Raw genomic sequence first — 17,965 nt, 5'->3', positions numbered from 1 at the left:
AAGCTATCTCTGTATATTCTCACAGCTAAGTAGCTCACTTCAGTATTGAATACTTTTCCATTGTATGGACTTACCACAGCATGTCCATTCACCACTGCAGGATACCTTGGCTGCTTCTCAGGTTTGGCAATGGTGTTGTTAAAGATGATTCCATTCCATAAATGTTCTGCCCTGAGTATTTGTGAGCAACTTCTTGTATGGTCATAAATCTCAGCTTCTTCATAGGCACCAAGGAACATGCAGCTTGCTTGTATTGGAAGGCTATATTTAGCTCTGTAAGAAACTGCCAAACTGTCTTCTAAAGTGGCCTCACTGTTTTGCATTCTCACCAGCACGGAGTAAGAAACCCCGTGGTTTCTCATCCTTGCCAACCTTTGGTGTTATCATGGTGTTGGATTTTAGCCACTACAATAAATGCATTAAAGTACCTATTTCTGTTTCACTTTGCAGTTCTCTAACGACAGGGTATGTGAAACTTATTTCACTTAGAATCTATACCTTCTTTTCTCTTCCTTCCTTCTGTCTTTCCCATTTCCCCTTCCTTCCTTCCCTCCTCCCCCCTCTTATTTTCTTCCTCCTTTTCTTTCTCTCTTACCCCCTTTTCTTGTGCAAGGCCTCACAATATAGCCAAGGCCTAGAACTTACTATGTAGCTGCGGTTGGCTTCAAATTCATGGTGATTTTCTTGCCTTGGCCTTAATTGCTGGTATTACAGGTGTGAGCCACTGTGTTTAGGTCTTCTCTGGTGAGGCGTTTGTTAAGTCTTTTGCCCATTTTTTTTTTTTAAAAAGATGTATTGATTTTATTCTTTTATGAATGTGAGTACACTGTAGCTGTCTTCAGACACACCTGAAGAGGCATTGGATCCCATTACAGATGGTTGTGAGTCACCATGTGATTGCTGGGAATTGAACTCAGGTCCTCTGGAAGAGCAGTCAGTGTGCTCTTAACCACTGAGCCAGCTCTCCAGCCCCCTCTTTTACCTGATCTGTTTTTTCTTATTGAGTTGTCTTTGTATATTTGGGACATCACTGTTTATTGGATATCTCTGGAATCTCTGTCAGTGGGGCTCATCTTGCTGTGCTAGCCACTCTTTCTCCTTTGTGTGTCCCCGCAAAGGCAGCCATTCCAGCCTGAAGCCTATATTTAATACAATGGTACTTGTTTGCGTTTGGGACTTCAGGTCTAGGGAATTTAAGATAAAAAAGACATGAAAGCTAGAGAGATGGCTTAGCGGTTTTGAGAACCAGCTACTCTTGCAGAGGACCCAGGTTCAATTCCTAGCACCCACGAGGTTGCTACAACTATTTGTTACTCCAGTTCCAGGGGATCCTATGTCCTCTTTTGGTCTCTGAGTACACAAGACATGCATGTGAGTGCAGATGTATTTGCAGGCAAAATACCCATACCAATCAACCAACAAACCAAAGACACAAGTGAAGTATGTTCTCAAGTATACACACACAGAGAGAGAGAGAGAGAGAGAGAGAAAGAGAGAGAGAGAGAGAGAAAAGACCCGGTGCACTAAAATAATGCCATTACCCCCACGGGATGATGGAACTGTGGATTAGTGCTCTTTTCCTACTTGTGATATTTTGCATGTTCCAAACTTTTTACCAATGAGCTTAGCTTACTAAATGATTAATTTTATGAAAGTAAAAAAAAAATAAGCGAGCTAGAATACAGAGTAATCACTGTAGGGGAAAGGTCAAGATGGTCCAATCAGAATGCACATAGCTTTTTTCTGGCCTAGATCTCTGGACTCAACATTCAACTGACACATAATTAAAAAAAAACTGGCCTCGGCACACAAGTCAGGGTTTTTTTTTTTTTTTTTTCCACAGTCCAGTTCAGTTGTCAACATAGTTTGATTTTTCTCTCCTTCTCTCCCTCCATTCCTCCCTTCCTCCTTCCCTCCCTTTACCCCATCTCTACTTCCCTCCCTCTCTTTTCTAAGCTTTGATGTACTCAGTACTGTGTGTTCCAATAGCTACACATGACAGAAAGAAACAAAAAATGGTGGGAAGGCTGTATTCTGTTCAATTCCATTTACCCTCACATCATTTACTATACAGAAAAGTCTGAAGAGTATCAATGACCCTGAGTAGGGCAGTGTGAACCTGTGATCCCAGTATTTGGGAGGCTGAGGTAGGAGGATTGTGAGTTCAAGATCAACCCAGGCTATGTAGGGAGACCACATTCAGGACAACAATGGCAGAGAAAAGAATATTAACAGGATCTTTTCCATTTTTCTTTTTTTTTTTTTTTTTTCGAGACAGGGTTTCTCTGTGTAGCCCTGGCTGTCCTGGAACTCACTCTGGAGACCAGCTTTTCCATTTTTCTAAGTGTGATATTTTTCTAAGTGTGATTTGCATCTTAAGGTTACAGCCAGTCTCATTTTGCACTGGTTGTGATTGGAGTGTTCAGTAGCCACACTTGGCAAGAGGCTACCTAACCAGATAGCCCAGGACTACCTGATTGTACAGCATCAGTGATTGTTATTTAGAATCGGCCGATGACTGTGGCTTGTGTGTAGCACAGGTGAGCAGAGAACCCCCGTGCTTTTCTGTTCTTCGGCACTTCTGCTCAGGGAAGGCTGCTGCGTAAGCACCTGGGTGACTTGACGATGCTACGACAGAAGAGGTACTTCTGCTCATGTGACAGCCGGTTAGAAAGCATTACAAATTTCCCAGCACCCTTTTCTCTGTACATATATTGACATGTCATCTGATTGGGTCCTAAACCGATGAAGGGGTTCACAGCTCCTTGGTGCGGAGGAGTAAGACATAACTACTTTGTGCTTTCTTGATAGGAATGATATGAGACAGGGGTCAGGCACCGCAGAGATACTGGGCAAACTGATGCTCAGCTGGAGCCTACCAAGGCCTGGCTCTCAGTGACCAGCACTCCGATCCTGGGTGTGTGTGAACTGCTTCTTGCCAGTGACTTCGCACGCTTCCAGTTAGTGTTTCTTCCTTTCTGGGAAGTGTATCACTCAGCTTGTGTTCTCTCGTGATATTTACCTCCTAGAAATAAGGACTGGGAGCCTAGTGATGCTGAGGATTATGTCTGCCTGAGGGCACAGTCATAAGGGTCATCAGGTGTTTTTGAGTAGTAGGCATTAGGCCACCCCCCTCCATTAGGCCACACCCTCTCTATTGGGCCACACCCCCTCCACGGGGTTCTTCAAGGCAGACTGGTTCTTCACACAGGCTGTCTGATGCAAGTTTACACCTCAGCTCTTCTACTCATGAGCTGTTAAACTGGGCCTTCTGCTTCATGGCTAGTTCTTCAGTTTTCTACCCACAAAGGATCATGATCACATTCCCCACTTCACAGAACTGCTGCCGGGATGAATGAAGCCGGGAGTGTTGGAATTTAGAACACTGGGGCGCCTAGTAAGTACATAAAACACATGAGCTAATAGTCGTTTTGAGTTTGATGGAAGATCAAATCCCTTCAGAACACAGGGCAGTGTGTATGTGTGTGTGTGCGCGCGCGCGCGCGTGCGTGCGTGTTTGCGTGTGTGTATTTATAGATGTTCTGGTTGAGTCCTGGACTATTCTTTAGTCTCTCAGACACCTTTACCTCCTGTTCTATCAGTTGAGCTGAAGCTCAGCATGACTATACTCTCCCTCCCCTCAACACACACCATCCCTCTCCTTTTTCCTGCAGGCCTGTTTTGACTATGAATTAATTGTAGGTTGGGAAACTCACAAGCCATAATCAAAACCAATAAACATCAAAAGGACAAGGGAGGACCAGGCCACCAGGGGAGTGCAGGGGACTTAGTGGGGGCTCTTGGTGGCCGGTCAGTGCAGTGGTGGGGGCTTTCTATCTATCTTCAAAGATGACACCAAGTGTTTCAGATGGTCACTCAGGAGCTTCGATATGTAAACAACTTTTGGAAATCTCTGTGAAAGGTTTCCAAAGTAGCTATTTTTATCCTTTACCAGCAAGCAGGGGCACAGTGGAACTTAGAATAAAATGTGGACTTTCTCAGCAAGGGTTAATAATCAATGTAGATCGCCTAACAAAGGCAAGGCTGCTGTATTATACTGGGAAAGTTTTTTTTTTTTTTTTCTTAACTGTCAGTGAAGCAGTACTAATTATTACTCCAGTGTAAATGAGGTCATTTCCTATTAAGAGAACAGAATGCTTAGGCTCGCCTTGCCAATTCATACCAGCTATTTTTCACACATACTCAGCTTTTTAGATTTTTTTTTTAAAGTTTTGATAAAATCCATTCATTTGTATTAGAAAAGTGTAAACCGCCGCAATAATAGTTACCCATGATTACCCCAGATGAGCCTTTGTAATATGTGGGATGTTTGAATACCATGTGTTAGCCATGCGACAATTAGACAGTTGAATGGATCTTTAAAACAATCAGATACTTTTATCTCACTGGCTTAAAAAAAAAAAAAAAGACACACACACACACACACACACACACAAAACCATTCCTCGTATGTGTACCGTTGAACTGTAAATTCTGGCGAACATGCGGCTGTGATGAGGAGAACTTTCGGGTATGTGTTGATCAAGGACAAAAAGACATCCACATATCTTATCTGCATGTTTTCATTTTTTTTTATGCAAAAAGATTTAAGGAATATTGTAGCAAACAAAGGGTAATTGTTTTAGCCCAGATGTTGCTTTTGCACAACAAGCAGGTTACAATGTTCCCACAGAGCTGATGAGCCCAATCAGGGAAATGATTAAAAATTGATTTTGTCCCTGTAATTACAGTATGTAAACTACTTAGCTTGGATTGCAAAGGAAGTGATTTTCTAATTACGTATATACTCTGGTGTCTAATGATTGGTTTTTTGAAGTAATGAAGAGAGAGCACTAACGACTCCTTGGTGCTCTGTTGTTAAAGAAAGACCATCTTTAGAGTAAGCAGCAACAGACAAAGAGTTTAAATTGAATTTTCAACACTGTTAACGTGCGCATGGGTTTGTTTATTAAAGAGACAGGGGCACAATTTGATTGGCTCCAAGCGGCTTGGCTTTTCTTCATGTTAGAGCATGTGAAAACACATGGACTGTAGGCAAGCCTGTTGCAAGGGGACCTGGCACTCCTCTCTGACCATCCTGGTACCTGGGCCCATGTCTTGGGATCTCAGGTTGCTAGAAGGTTCTGATATCTGTCTGCCCTGAAAGTTTCAGACGGAACAGGTATCAAATGGCCTCTCCATCACTCTTGTTTTAATCTGAGAGTGGAAGATGTCCTAGGGAATATGTTTTTTCAATTGCCTTAGAGTGGCTGGTCTCTGCTCAAGAGTGGATGCCTCCCAGTATGTGGGTAAACTCCAAGTTTGTAGGCCTGGCTACACAGAGGCAGCTGTGGAAGCCCTGGAACAGACTTCTGGGCTTTAGACAGTTGCACTGAGTTCCTACAGCTATCTGCGTTGAGATACCATGGCTGTTGAATAATAGCTCCTTTGGGCAGAAGAGCAGTGAGAAGACAGAGGGTGACCAATATTTTGTTGTTGTTGTTTTGCATGCTATGAAAGGAGGTGGGTAGCTTCAGGGTGACTGTACCATGCATGCCCTGAGGCCCCATCTTCATCAGGTTCCCGTGTGTGCTCTTCACTCTGGCTATTTCCCCATAAGATAACATGGTATCTGACATCCTACAATGTAGGCTTTATTATTATCAAGGTAATGTAAGACCAGAAGAACCAAGATGAACATTGTGGGGGGCTTAGGGGAAAGGGAAGTGTGTGTGTGTTTATGTAGATAGTCTGTTGACATGCACATGGAGCCCAGGGTGTCTCACTGGTCTGGGACTCTCTAAAGTGATCAGGCTGCTTGGCCAGTAGGCTTTGGAAATCTCCATTCTCCCTTCCCAGCTCTGAGATTACAGTTGTATGCTTGCCTCCTCTTCCTCCTCCTCTTCCTTTTTTCTCTTGTGAGTTCTGGAGGTGGGGGAATCAAGCTGGGCTTCTCACTTTTTCAAGGCAAGCACTTTGTCAATGGAGCTATGTCCCCGGCCCTGAAGAGAGAGTTTGCTGTTCTCAGCTCCCAGGTGCAGGTCAGGAGATGGAAGACAAAGGATCTGTGGGCAGGACCCTTGGCCGTGGTATCTGCAGGCCAAGCATGACTGGTGACACAGGGTTAGTGTTGTCCCCTGTGAGTAACTGGAACAGACTCAGGACACGGTGGGATTCAGGTCTAGTCTGGTTTCCACCCCTGCATGATTGGAGTAGGAGTAGCATGAGGCTGAAGGAGAACCTGGTGGAGGAGGTAGGCAGAGGGTTGCTTTCTGTGGAGAAGGAAGGTGGAGGCAATCATGTTCAGCCTCCAGGAACTGATTATCCATGGGGTGAGCATCCCCTCAGGTCAACAAGGGCTCCAGGCATCCCAGCACGGGCAGCATGCAGGTTACATCTCCGAGTTCTAACTGAAGGCTGGGCTGAGAGCTGGTTTCCAGCATGCTGGACCAGGGAAAGCCTGGATGTTCCTGGGTTTGGCCTGTTTCTAATCCTATGACTTCTCTCCCTTGCTACAGCCTCCTTGCTCATCTGTACGATGGTAGCTGTACCCCACTGGGTACACTGGGCTCGTGACACTCTTCCCATTCTGGATTCTTTCGCCCACTAGTTGAGTAATCCACATCCAGTCCAGAGCCAGTCATCGCTTCAAACCTGCCGAGGGCTCAGGACAAAACCCAGCTTCTGACTGTGGTGGTCAAGGTTGTATGGGTAAAACCCAGCCATCTGCTCCCACAGTCCACGTCTACTCACACAAGTGCCACGCTGTTCCTAACATCTCCCTCTGACCCCAGGCCCTTCACACTCACTGTCTGCTCTTCCACAAGACTCCTTCCTTCGCTTACCCATTCATTATTTGTTAGTAAGACTTCTGAATGACTTATCCAAGATCATCTGCGGTGGTTCCTTTGCTCTGGCTTTTGTGTCCTTTTGGTGACATTATATTTTACTTTCTTTTTTTTTTTTAAATGTAAATCTGCCATGAAGACACAGGCTCCACACAGGCAGACACACTCTCTGGTGCTGTTTGCCCACAGTGTAGACACTTGGCAGACGTGCAGGAGACCTTGCCTGAGCTGGTAGAGTGGGTGGCTGATGTTCTAAGCCTGTCTCTCTGACAACTTCTTTACTCAGCCCTGGCCTTTTGGAAGCTCTTTTATGATTGCCTTTTGAGGCTGGCCTGGAATTCGCCACATTTCCGCCTCACCTTTCTGAGTGTTGGGATTACAAACATACTCTCATACCTGGCTTCCTGTTGGAATCTCGTAGGGACAGTTGTTATTCAGTTGCTATCTGTTTCCTCTGCCAAGAATTGTCAAGCAAACACATGAACAAAAAACCAAAAAAAAAAAAAAAAAAATCCAAACGGTTGCTCAGTGCTTAAGGTGGAAATCAAGTCTACTGTGACTTGGTCCAGTTTTTGGCCAACTCTTTATTCTTAGTGGAACATGAACATTTCGAATGCTAGGCCGCAGTGGGGTCCTGATGCCTATGCAGGTCTTTGATGTGCACTGGGGTGGGCATTCTACTTGTGGAGGGATGGAGCCTGTGTCTCTGTATTTTTGAGGGTGTCTCATTGGCTCTGGAGCCACAGACAGTGTTGTTGATCTGGAGATAGGTCTGTGCACGCCTTGACGTGTGCCTTGTTGAGTCTATCAATCACACGGTTGAATTTCTATGGGTTCAAGGCTGAAGATCTCCAGCTCACTCCCTAACCCCCTCCTTCCAGCTTCAGGAAGCCAGGGAAGGATTCTCTGCCTCTGCTCTGTATTGGCCTGCTCTGGGAGAACTTCTGCCTCTACCAGGAGCCACTTGACTTCCCGCTTCTGGCTTGCTGGTGGCTACATTCGGGATCACCTGGCAGCGTGCAGGCTAGACATACCTGTGGGCAGGATTCCCACAGTCTGAAGCCACAGCAACCTGGACCCCTCCCCCTTTTCTATTGTTGGAGCCCCTCATACCCTCTTGCTCTGCTTACCCCTGCTTCTGTGGCTCTCTTTCAGAGCTCTGTGGCTTTCCTTCTCCTCTCATCCCTCAGAGAAGCCAGGGGCTCCTTTGGGTTGTAGGAAACATTCTCAGCTCCTGGCCCTACCTACACCATCCAGGAGATGGTAATAAGGACTTACGCCGCATCTGTAGGTTTAGAGACAGATTCTTATTATGTAGCTAAGGCTGGACCCCAATTCTCAATTCTCCTTAGGCTCTGCACTCCTAGGCTAGTGCCTGACTGGTCCACAGGCTCATCTCTCCTTTCTTAAACTTGCAGCTGGCAGCTTCACACACCCCTCACATACAGCTGCCTTCATGGAGGCCATCACTCCATCTGCTCCAAGAGTATCCCCGCCTCTACAGTTCGGGGGCTCACAACACTGTTTCTGTTTTCTCACCTGTGACAAGCTTGGATTGGCTACCTGTGCAGCCAGGCGTCTCTTCATCCCATGAACCATTTCTATGCCCCATGGGAAACTTGCTTTGTCCCCCCCCCCTTTTTTCCCCCTTTCTTGTCTACTATAGGGTATGGAGCACAATGGTTGGTCAGAAGAGAGTCTGTATCTGAGAGACTAGCTCTCTTAAACTTGCTCACACTAGGTCCCTGTGCAGAGGTTGGTGTGTGCTATATCCCTGCCTTACCCTTGGCTTCCCTGTAGTGTAGGTAAGATTTGGGGCACTGAAAACATCAACCCATGACAGTAATTTGTTTCGGGTGGAACAGCTGCTATACCCTAACCTCTTCAGTCCAGTCCCACTTTCTGTTGCCTTTGCAGCCTGCTACCTCCCCTGTTTTGGTGGAGGCTGCACTGAATAGGGCTTGTGGGGAACGTCTTCCCAGTAGCAGCCTGCTAGGCGTCCCTTCGGCAGTGGGGAAGCAGGGCCCAGAGGAAGCCACATATCTGGGACAGCTTCAGGTCATAGCCCAGGCTAGCTCTAAAGGTATATGCTCTCATCTGCACCCACATAGCAATTTCTTCCCTTGAGGCAGACGGAAAGACTATGGTGGTATTTTCTTTTCTCCTTATCCGAATTCAGAGGGCATCCCTGGTCCACTGCCGTCACCTTCCCTGACCTGCAATGACTCTAATGACATCAGACACGGGGAGCCCCTCCTCTCTAGACAGACTCAGAAAGGCAGGAATGGAGCTAACTCAATTTCTTGTTTTATGCCTCCAGCACTGCCTTACCTGGCAGCTGCCCACTGGCATGTCGGCTACCCGCCTTTGGACAAACTCCAGATCAGTCATGGGGAGGCAACATAGCCCCAAAGCCATGCTGGGCGTTTTCTTAATTGACGGTGCAGAACCTGGCGGTTTGCTCCCATCACCTCCCCTTGTAGATTGAGAGAGACAGGGGTGTTCTGATCAATGGCTCAGTGCCGGAGGACAAAGTGGTGTGGGACTTCCCTGCGAAGTCTCCCTCTCTGTGCTTTCCTGTCATGAGAATTTACAAAGCTTCTAAGTGAACAGTCCCTGGGGGAATAGCCCTAGAATTTTGCAAGTCATAAGCCGAAGCCTGGATATAAACTCTTAGTCTGCACACTGCTCCAACTAACCCTCCCCAACATAGGGAGCCCAAAGCAAGGCAGGGGGATCTGGAGAGCCTGTGTGGCTCAGAATCTTTCAGTTTGGGCTTAACTAAGGCCACACAAACTGCAACATGAAAGGCTGGGTTCCTCTGTGTGTGTGTGTGTGTGTTGTATAGCTGCATGTGTGTGCACATGGAAGCCAGAGGTCAAGGTCTCTCACTGAGACCTGAGGCGCACTGATTACACTAGGCTAGTTGAGTCCCAAGGATTCTCTTGTCTATGCATCTCTAGCACTCGGATTACACTGTGTATTACTATTTCTTGTTTTTTTAACATGGGTGCTGGGAATTGAACTCAGGTCCTCAGGTTTGTGGGACAAGTACTTTAACAACTGAGCCATTGTTCTAATACCCAAGTGCTGGTTTTTCAATGGTTAAGTTGTCATGCTTAATGACACAGAAAAAGAAAGCACAAAAGAATCTGGCGGGGGGGGGATTGTTCCTTGTCAAAGGGGGCTTGGACAGAAAACGTCATCTCAAGACAGGCAGATAGAAATGTATGCACAGAAGCAGCTCATAGGGGCAGTGCCTCCAGTACTAACAGCTGGCAAGCAGAGGCAGGACGCTGTGACTCGGATGGCAGTCTGGGTTTCTTTCCTGCTTTGCATTCTATCGTTGTGATAAAACTCTGACCAAAAGCAACTTGGAAGGAAAAGGTTTATTCCTTTTTACAGCCTACAGTCCTGAAGGGAAACCAAGGGAGGAACCTGGAGGCAGGAACTGAAGCAGAAGCCATGGAGGAATGTTGCTTATTGACTTCCTCAGCCTGCTTTTTAAATAGAACCTAAGATGATCCACCTAGAGATGGCATCATTCACAGTGAGCTGAATCCTCTGCATCAATTACTAATCAGGAAACTGCCCTACGCACCTGCTGACAGGTCAACCCGATGGAGGCTTCCTCTCAATTGAGTATCCCTCTTCCCAGGTAATCCTAGCCTGTGTCAGGTTGAATAAAAAAAAAAAAAAAAAAAAAAAAAAAAAAAAAACTAACCAGGAAAGTTAAACAGGGATTTCCGGGTCAGCTTGTGATAGATAAGGAGACTCTATCTCAAAAACAAAGCAGATCAACGTCTCTCTCCCACAAAAGAACAACCTTACCACAATCTCTGTGTCCTTGCTGGTCTTCAATCCTGAGCAGAAAAAAATGGCTTCGGCATGCAGTCTCTGACTGTTCTCCATTGGCCAGAAGTCAGTTAGTTGGTCAGATGGGGTATTTGCTTGCAACACTCCAAATATCTGAGCCTTTGGGGCCAAAGCTGTCACTTCTCTTCTTCCGAATCTGTCTGTGATCTTTGTTTGTAGACAAGTACTCTCAAATCCATGAGAATTTCCCCCCTTTTAGTTGAAATGTGTAACTCCAGACTGAGTGAAATGCCACCTACCACGAGAGGACTTTTCTTAGCTTCATATGGTGATACCATAGGATGGTAGTTAGGGTGTTGTAGAGAAGAGTGGCTGGTGACCACAGGTTACCTTGAGTACCCAGCTAGTGGCTCTGGAGCCTCTGTGGATGAGCATCCTGGCTGGCTAGCTGGGCTGTGTCTCACAAACTGAGCCCTCTGTCAGAAGACATCGTCTGGATGGGACTGAACACATTCGTGATGCAGAGTGAGAAACTTAGTGAGCTAACTGGGCCACTGTTCTGGACTTGGCTCAGCAGAGAGATGATGGATGCCAAACATGGCATCCTTAAGTTTCACTGGGGCACAATCCTGCCAGGGACTCGACAAACACTCTTTCCTCCTCTGTCCCTGAACAGACTTGGCCACTTGAAGTGTGCATGGGAGTTTGGTCTACTATAGGGAACAGCATAGACAGAAGTGAGAAGAACCTTCTGTGTTCCCTGTGTTAAGGATGCCAAGGAGGAGCGAGGAGAGAGAGAGCCCTCTCTGCTCTATTTCTTCTCCTGTCCTTTCTGGAGAAGAGATGGCTAGCGGCCCTGCCTCCTCCTCTTCTGCAGGTGGCATCTCCCCCCAACTGAAAACAAGCTGAGCAAATTTGGCTCATCACTGCAAAGGTCATACAAGCTCCTGTTTGGCAAATTGCTCAAAGAATTGGGACAGTGGGGCTAGCAAATATGTTTGGCTCCCAAAACGCCCAGCAAGTTGCCCTCAGCTGGGTGCTGTTTGTATATCTTCTTGAAGACTGTTTGTCATTTTAAATTTCTAACTGGTCTTATTTTTACAGTTCCCGAATGCCACGGCTTTAAGAACACCCTACACCCAAGACGGAACTCTGTGGCTTTAAGACTTGCCTGGTAAGGACCACCCTCATTTTGCAGCTTGATAGTTTTTAGAAAGGTGTCTGTGACTCTGGAGAAATACAGGCTGCCTTTTCACTGGTTTCTGTGCTGAGACAGAATCCTTAAATGAACTCCCCTATGTTAAGAGGGTTGCAATGGACTATGGAAGGTGGCCTGGGACTCAGATCTTCTGGGTGGGATGAACATATGTATTCAGCAGACATGCCCCTGAAGCCCAAGCGGAGCCACCAGCCGAGCCAAGCCTAGTAAGGACGGCTTCGTTCACTGTTATGAGACATCTGAGCTGTGGCAGTCTGGGACTAGTGAGCTGGGGCTGCTGGAAGCCAAGTGACCCAGTGAGTGTATAACCTGTAGTCACTTTCTCTGATACTCTTATGTGATTTGGTGGGTACACTCAAAGTTGGGGGACATCTGTCCTAGAGGAGTGTCACCTCTGTCATCTCAGCTCCGAGACACCAAGCTCAGAACTGGAGTGTTTTCCCTACACAGACACTCATAGAAACTTGTTTAATACAGAAGAATGTATGCTTTTGCTGGCCCCATTTAAGGTGGCCCCAGTCTTTCTAGTTCGTCCAGTCCACCTTCTCCTGGCCATGCACCTCTGAGGTCACTCTATAAACCAAGGGAAATTGATAGTGGAATTATGCACTCAGAAATTAATTTTATATTGTCCTGAATATATGTATTTTTTTTATTGTGACTTTATCTCATTGGGGGAAAGTGCTTACTTCTGATTTTGTGGATATTACTGACCGTGGATTACTTTTATTTTGGTTTTTACACAACAGTTATATTAGAAATTTGCTGTTTTATTCTTACCTTCTTAGTAAAAATCCTTTTATCACACAATGGGTAATTTATATCCATTACCAGGCCTTTCAATCCTTTTCAGCGGGCTGTCAGTGCCGTTGGCACAGTAATGATTAATGTGATCTAATAATAGTCTGCCATTATATTACCTTAGTAAAACATGTACCAACATCCTATTTGGATCTACCAAATTCATAGCTTCCTATAATATTTTTGTTGAAAGACAGGATTACTATTTTTCAAAGCTGATTTTTCCCCCCTTTAACATATTTAATGAAATTCACAATTCTTTGCCTTAGTAAGCCAGGGCATGTGATTGGACGTGACGGGCGAATTCCGGGTCTGTAGGCACCGTTGTGATTTGTCAGTTGAAAGTGTGACAGTCCCAGTGATCTGCCGGGAAGATTAGTTTGTTTTTGTCGGGTCTGGGTTGCTTTGCCTTGAAGAAGAAAAAAAAAAGAACAACACAAATTGGCAGGTCTCTGGTTCCTTCTGATTGCAATAAAGAAAGTATGTTTTTGGTCAGAAGGCAGAAGAATATGCAATTTGGTTCCAAGGTGCTTTTCTTTCCTGCTATTTGGTCCCCTCTTTCATCACCTGATCCTGTCTGCTGGCAGCCAGGAGAGGTGGCAAAGTCAGAGGAAGTACTACGAGACAAATGTCCCAGGGTGCTCCTCTCAAGCCCCTATCTTTACCTCTTTAGGTCTGACATGAGACTTCTCGGACTTGGCACTATTCGAATGTTGAACTAGATAACTCCACACTGTAGGAAGCTGTCCCTACAGTAGGATATTTCACAGTGTCCCTGGTCTTGTCCTGACATGAGCATAAGCTTTTTTCCCACTGGAACAACCAAGATGTATTCAGAAATCTCCACATGTTCCCTGCAGATCAACCAGGTTTTATTGGAAGCCCATCCACCTCATTTGATAGACACATAAGCAGAGCCCGTGTATGTGTGAGGGAACTCCAGAGAGGACTCTTCAGCCTCTTACTTTGACTCTGGGGAAGGGGACATGTAGATGGTGGACACGGAGCACCCTTTGCTTGGCTGAAATACAGTTCTTTTTCCGTTTTCTCCTGCCTCCTCTGCTAGAGAGCTAGACCAGAGCAAAGGCCTGAATCTTTAGCTTTTTCCTCTTAAATCCCATTATAATCATGCTCTTGATTGATAACATTCCACCTTTTCAAAGGACTTTAAAATCTATGTCAACCAAGGATGACATTATTGTAGTGTCAGGGAGAGATGTATTCAAACAATTACATACTCAAATCCAAGTGAGAAGGTTTGTCCTTCTATCCCTGATGCCTTTGTGATGGGGTTTGAGCCAGCATTTCAGCCCACCCCCACCCTCACCCCCATTAATCCTCACCCCGATTCCCACAAAGTCTCCGCAGGAAAATAAATGGGAAGAAACAGGCTTTGTCCCTTGAACTAATCAGCTTGAAAAGTAGTTTGAATATTGGGGCTGTTTAAAACTGGAGGTGGGAGAGATAGAGAAAGAGAGAGAGAGAGAGAGAGAGAGAGAGAGAGAGAGAGAGATCGGTCGGTCTTATTTTTGATTCAGAACAAGAATTACTACTGCAACATTGACTCGAAATATGCAATCAACTGAAATCAGGAAAGTATTTTGAATACAAAATTTATATTGAAATACTCAAATCTTGATACGTGTGCACTCACATACATGTATATATTTAAATCAAGGCTAGAGAAGATGAGGAGTAAAGCTTTTGTCACAAAAATACTGCTGCAATATTTACCCTCAGACGATTCTGCATCATTGGAGTGTATTTCTGTACCATTAACATTTTCCATATGAGACATCCTTGCTTGTTTTAACAACAAATGAGCAAATGAAGCTAATTTACCTTTGTGTTAGGAAGATTGCAAATGCATTATGATATTTGGGGTGGGAAGCATCTTTACCCATTTCTGGTCTATCTCCCATCCCGAAGGGTAGAACTGATGAGGGTAAGGGTATTTTGTGTGTTGCTCAGTGTTATTTTTCTAGTTCTTGGAATGGTACTTGGTAAGTAGTGATTTTTTTCATTTTTTAAAAATATTTTTATTTATTTTATGTATATGATTGCTTTATCTGCATACCTGCATGCCAGAAGAAGGCATCAGATCACATTGTAGATGGTTGTAAGCTACTGTGTGACTGCTGGGAATTGAACTCAGGCCTTTGGAAAAGGAGCCAGCGCTCTAAACCACTGAGCCATCTCTCCAGCCTCCAATATTATGTTCTTAATAGTAGAAAATGGATGGGTGGCTAGCTAGCTAGATACATAGATGGATGGATGATGATTAGGTGAATAAATGGATATTTAGATGGATGGATAACTAGATAGATGGATGCTTAAGTGAATGAATGGTGGGGTGGGTAGACAGATGTATAGAAGGATAGATGGATGGGTGGGTGAATATTAGGTAGATGAATAAGCAGATAAATAGATGAACAGATGGATAGATAGATGAGTGATTAGGTAGAAGGATGTATGGGTGGTAAACGTATGAACAGGTGGGAAGGAGAGCAGATGAATAGAGGGATGGGTGGTTAGGTGGTGGATCAATGTATAGGTCAATGGATGAATGTATAGCTGAGTAGGTTAGATGAGCAAATGGTTAGATGGATAGATCGATGAATGGATGGATGAGTAGATGGATGGTTACCTAAATGGGTAGATGGATGTATGATGAAATGGATGGATAGGTGGGTCCATGAGACACTGTTTCAAGTCTCAACATAAATTTATGAAAATAGTGAGCTTTGGTCCAAATGAAATACATTTTTATCATCTCTTCATGCTTGACCTCTTAATCTCTATTTTTTTTTTTTAATTTCAAAATGGGCAGTCAGGCTTGTTTGTTTGTTTGAGGCAGGGTTGTCTAAGGAGCCCCGGCTGTCCTGAAACCCAATGTGTAGACCAGTCCTTGAACTCAGAGGTCTGTCTGCCTCTGCCTCCCTAGTGCTTGGGATTAAAGGCGTGCACCACCAGTACTACCAGGCATTCTTATTATCTCTTCTTTTAAATTAGTTTTTTCAAGTAAAGGAAAATATTTCTAAAAGTATGTGAGGCAGTACATGTACCCATGGCTGGGCTGAAAGACATGCAGCAGAGAGAACGAATGACTGGAGGGATGGGTGGGTAGGTGAATGGGTCAGTGAGTGGGTAAGTGGATGAATAGCTCAAGTAGGGGCAGGTGATCTGTTTCAAAGAGTAGGTAGTTCATGAGGCTTGGAAGACTGTGCGCATGTGTGATGTCTGTCTCCTGGCTGAGACCGTAACTGCGTGTGTTTCATATTTGTAGAGGCTCTTGGTGTCGCCTTGCAATTTACTGTGCTTCTTTTCCTTGGACTGGTCAACCCTGTAGGGTCCAGCTATCTTCAAGATGAGTTGATACTCATATGGTATATTCTCAAGATCGGGTACCATGGGTTTGATGAACTCACATAGTAGGAGGTGTCATCCCAGTGATGGGGATGACCCAGGTCTCCCCATGAGTGACCTTCAAATTATTATACAGTGACAATCAGTGGAGCATCAGGGAGAAAATAATAGAGAAGGGAGACACCCATTCGTTGTCACAGTAGGCCTGGAGTTCCAGCACAAACAGGTGAGTTTGGGAAACATATTTCCTGGGTCAGAACATTAGCTCTACCACTCATTGGCTGCATGAACGTGTACCAAGTGGCTTATACTTCCATTTTCTCATCTCTACACTGGGAATAACACCAACATCCTGCCATGGATTATACTATGCCGTGTACTTAACACAATGTCTAGCCCACAGTAGACAGTGAATGTGTGAAACATTCATTGTTTTCACTTTCTCTGCTTGGTCATCTCTTCATTTCTTCTAGTTTAAATAAGAATAATGAAACTTATAAACTATTTCTGAAAAATTAAGCCCTCTTTGGCTCTTACCACAGCTAGGATCCCCAAGACATTGCCAGGCATGTGGTCTCCCTAACACCCTTGGGGACCTTGGTTAGTCAGTTCAGAGGACTGTCAGGAAGGGTGGTGAGTTTCTTAAGCCAGCTTTCCCATCCAGTTCCTTTGTGAGGGAGCATTGTTGACACACCACTGGGGGTTTGGGATTTGCTGGCTGCGGGGATGGGGAGTGGGGGGAGTGAATTCCTGGGATGGAAGCCACGTGGTTGCAGTGGGTGAGTTGTTTCTGCTTTGGGGAGGGAGGGGAAGCCCTGGAGCTTTGCTCTTGGTACTTGCTTGTGAGCGAGTCTGCTCCACACCACAGCTCCACGTTCGTATTTTTAGCTGCCACTGAAATCTCACATTTTGCTTTTAGTTTATTATGTATGCAAGTATCTTGCTGATAAATTACACGTATAATTGTACCATCGGAACCACTGCTAGTCAGCGACAACGTATAATTAAACTCACCCTTGTAGCCATTGAACTTTTCTGTCCCTGACAAGATCATTGACCACCCCAGGCAGGGTGCACCTCTGTGAGGAGCCATGGAAGTGCCTGGGTGGTTGAATCGAACTCCCGCCTCTGGCCCACAGGGCACTCTGGTGCAACCCCTACGCTCCTAAGCATGCATGGGCAGAGTGACTGGATCTTCTGGGCAAGACAGAAGGGGCAAACTGCAGGGCCAGGCACGTTCTTTGTGTCTGTGTATGGCCAGCCCACTCAGCGCCTGTGCTTCACAAATGTAGTAAAGTTTTAGAATGGGCTTTACTGGACACTGATCACTTTTGTCACATATAGCCCGGACACCTTTCTATTTCTTTCCTTTCACGGGAGTGTGTACTAGGCCAGTCTTCTGCCCCTGTGCCAAGGGCTCGCCCATTGTAGCACAAGGATCATGCAGGGCACACTGTCTATCTATTCGATCCTTTTTTAATGTTTAAAAACAAATAAATCTGTGGTGAAAAATACATAACAGAAAAGCTTCCCGTTTTGTTACTCACTTGCTTATTTGTCTGTCTATTTTAAGGGAGGTTCTCACTATGTAGCTCTGGCTGGCCCAGTACTTACTATGTTGACCAGGGTGGTCAAACGCACAGAGATCCATTTGCCTTTGCCTCCCCAGTGCTGGAATTAAAGGCTTGTGTCACCATGCCTGGTTTCCATTGTGATTGTTTTAAAGCATATGGTTCAGTGGTATCAAATACAGTTCCAACCACTTCCACCTCCCACCTCCAGAACTTTTTGATTTTGATGACTAAATGCAGACAAAGTAGGGTGGGGGGGGGGTCTCCCTAGTTGCAAACACAAAGGGGTTCTCTGGCTCTCCAAGGGCAAGCATTTACTATTCTATTGCAGACACAGCCCACGT

At 45.3% G+C, this 17,965-nt stretch overlaps 1 protein-coding gene across 2 annotated transcripts in view; it reads left to right on the top strand.

Annotated features, from left to right (window-relative positions):
• Znf536 (zinc finger protein 536) overlaps positions 1–17,965 on the top strand; it is a 453,895-nt gene that overhangs the window by 45,525 nt on the left and 390,405 nt on the right. For both annotated transcript variants that reach the window (XM_034518687.2, XM_076932384.1), the window contains exon 2: positions 11,769–11,838. The gene's annotated coding sequence lies outside the window, so the exon portion shown is untranslated. The remainder of the gene's footprint in view (positions 1–11,768; positions 11,839–17,965) is intronic.

Source organism: Arvicanthis niloticus, chromosome 1 (assembly GCF_011762505.2).
Source record: "Arvicanthis niloticus isolate mArvNil1 chromosome 1, mArvNil1.pat.X, whole genome shotgun sequence".
Lineage (NCBI taxonomy): Eukaryota > Metazoa > Chordata > Mammalia > Rodentia > Muridae > Arvicanthis > Arvicanthis niloticus.
Note: the sequence above shows the minus strand (reverse complement) of the source record. Positions and strands in the feature narration are given on the sequence as shown.